Here is a 2,732-nt window from a genome sequence, read left to right as displayed (position 1 = left end):
AGGGGAGCATCTGGGCTTCAGATCGTACTCACTTCGGGACACTAGCCTGGTTTGTACTCGGCCTGTAGGCTTTATTGCCTCCCAATAGTTCACACGGACTGCTGCTGTGAGGGAATGATCCAGGCACCTGGATCGCTGGGATACGATTTTGGAAATCTGCCTAGGGGACAGGCAGTGTCCTCCTCCTCCCAAATATTTATTTTGATCTTGTGGCTCATTGTGAAGGAAAATAGAACAGGCAGCGAGAGCTTTAGGACACTCCCACATTCTCTGGTATAGGGACATCTGAACTTCGCCAGTCACAAATCATGCGTTCTGCTTCACATTCTCCACCTGAGAACTGCAAGTGACTACGGGAGAGGAAATTCACTAGGCTTTAGCAGTCGTTCATGCTTCCATGTCGGTGAGTGCCAGGTTCTCAGTGGGATGGGACAGGGAGAGGGAGGTGAGTGTGTGAGGATGATGAGAAATCCTGAGTGTTTCCAGAGAAGAAGAATCAGTAAGGGGGGGAGTTCTTTTTTCTTTCTTTTAAAAGAATTGTATGAAAGGCCTTTACAGAGCAACATGCATACTCTAGATCCAGCTGCAGAGGGGACCCTGGTACGCTGTGGTTACAGGCTGGCACATCGTAGGAAGCTCTGGCTAACCACCCCTGTGTTCCGAGATGGGGGTGGTGGGCGGTATGTCATCTCTGGGTTGCACAGTGCTTCCAGGGTCAGGCTTCGTGGGGCTGGCCTTACCCCTTGGTCCCCAAAGAGGCAGATCTGCACTCCGAGGCCCAGCATGTGAGCAGCACAAGGAGCTCGGTGGTGTCAGCATAGAGGTGCACAGGGTCCCTGCTGTGGATCATCAGGCCCTCGACAAACTTCATGGATTTAACTGTCTGTCCTCATTGTTGCCCAGACACTACGCCTCGAAGCCTTTGGCTGCCCCACTCTCCATGATGAGCCTCAGCACACTATAGCAGCCCCCTGCCCGCCCCCCCAACACACACACGCAGCAAGGCCTCCTAAGAGTTTGTAACGCAGACACTCTGCCTGGGCAATGGCACGCAAACCTCTTGGTGGTGTAGACCTTTTCCGCATGAAGCTCTACACTTTCCTTAGGGAAGCCCGACGTCTTCTCAACCACAGCAGCCAACTCCCGTATCCATCAGCCCTTCTCACCAAGAACACCCTGCGTGCTGGTGGCTATGAGTCCTGTCCTGGTCAGTGCAGCTTCAGAGTAGCCACCTTCAGCCATTTCCTGAGCGAGAAAGCTGTACGGGTCAGCTCAGCTTTGAAGATGCCATCAGCAGCAAACCACTCTTCGTGGATATTTGCGCCACCATCTTGCCCCTAAGGGGGAATGTTCTTGAGAGTAAAACCATGGTAGCCGAGATAAACAACATCCACTTTAAAATGTGTTCCGTCTGCACCTGGGCCTTATCTCAGGATTTTTAATGTAAGTAGGAAACAGTTTGTATAATGCAAACTTGTTTTGGGGAGGACAGGAGGCATCCAAGAATATAAATAAATTGCAGCCCTCAATACAGAGCCGGGCATCCTGTATGCCTAATGGGCCCCCAGCCAACTTAGTTTGTCTTTTTTTAGGTTCCACTTCCTCATTGAAAATTGGGGATAAAACCACTTGTCTCATAGTGTAACTATGAGGATGAAAATTTGAAGCATATGAATAAAGCAGTGTAACGTTACTCTAGTGTTAGTCACACTGAAGCCACCGTTGTCACAGTGGGTGGGGAGGAGGTAACTAAGAGGATAAAAATGAAGGGAAAGTTTTTTTCCTGTTACTACAACTTTTGAAGCAGAGAAACATTGGAAGCATTCCATAAGCACTTGCTTCCGCGTCCAGAGGCACAGTAGACATGAACAGTGATGGGAGAGGTGTAGTTCCTGTCTTTACAAGCTTCACAGAGGCACCATAGAGCTAAGACAGGTGCAAAGAATAAGCAAGGAGAGTCAATGTTGACTAAGCAACAGGGTAGAGCAGTGGACAGAAGAAGCTTAGGGAGGCCAGGCAGGGTTTCATGGAGGAAATGAACTCACACTGTTTCTGCAAAGATGACTAGATACCGACGAATGTTGTGGTCTTCCCTTGGGGCCCCAGAAACCAGCAGAGTCGGGTAATGGTTGACCTGCTAGAAGAAGCAACAGCTGCCCTCTGGCCCCTCTCCTCTGCATGCCAGAAGAGGCCTTGGAAGCTGAGAAAAGCAGCCAAGGAAACAACTGGAACCCAAGCCCTGGGGGACATGGCTGCACGAAACCATATTGACTATGTAGAGGCAGGTCCTGAGCAGCCACCATTCCCAGGCTAAGGCGCTGCCCTATCTGGGACTTCCTCCAAGGATGGAATGTCAAAGACAGTTTACCATAAACACAAGTATCCTTCTCTCTCTCTCTTTCTCTCTCTTTCTATTTTCCCTCCCTCCTCCCTCCCTCCCTCCCTCCCTCCCTTCCTCTTTTTCTTTTCTCTCCTTCTGGGAAAGAAGGACTTGCCATTCTCGGTTTTGATTTCCCCATCAGTACAACGAAGAGGTTGAATGACACTGTTACTATCAGCACCCTCCCTCACTTCCCCACCACATTTTAATTATTCTCTGCACTCTGATGATCTTGTCCTTGGTTGACTGCTGGACATTGAGAGTGAAACTGAGAAAAAGTGAAGACAAATATTGACAGAGCTTGCAATCTCCTACGCAGGGACTTTGTAGCAACACTGAGAGAAACCTGATG

The 2,732-nt window shown here is 49.6% G+C and overlaps 1 pseudogene; it reads right to left on the bottom strand.

The window, feature by feature from the left end:
* Nucleotides 1-573: 573 nt before the first annotated feature.
* Nucleotides 574-1,330, bottom strand: LOC123832999 (annotated as a pseudogene).
* Between the last annotated feature and the right edge of the window lie 1,402 nt (nucleotides 1,331-2,732).

The sequence above is a fragment of the Phyllostomus hastatus genome, unplaced genomic scaffold (genome assembly GCF_019186645.2).
Source record: "Phyllostomus hastatus isolate PE091 unplaced genomic scaffold, TTU_PhHast_1.1 phas_scaffold_21, whole genome shotgun sequence".
NCBI lineage: Eukaryota > Metazoa > Chordata > Mammalia > Chiroptera > Phyllostomidae > Phyllostomus > Phyllostomus hastatus.
The sequence above is the reverse complement of the archived record's forward strand: the minus strand, read 5'-3'. Positions and strand labels throughout refer to the sequence as shown.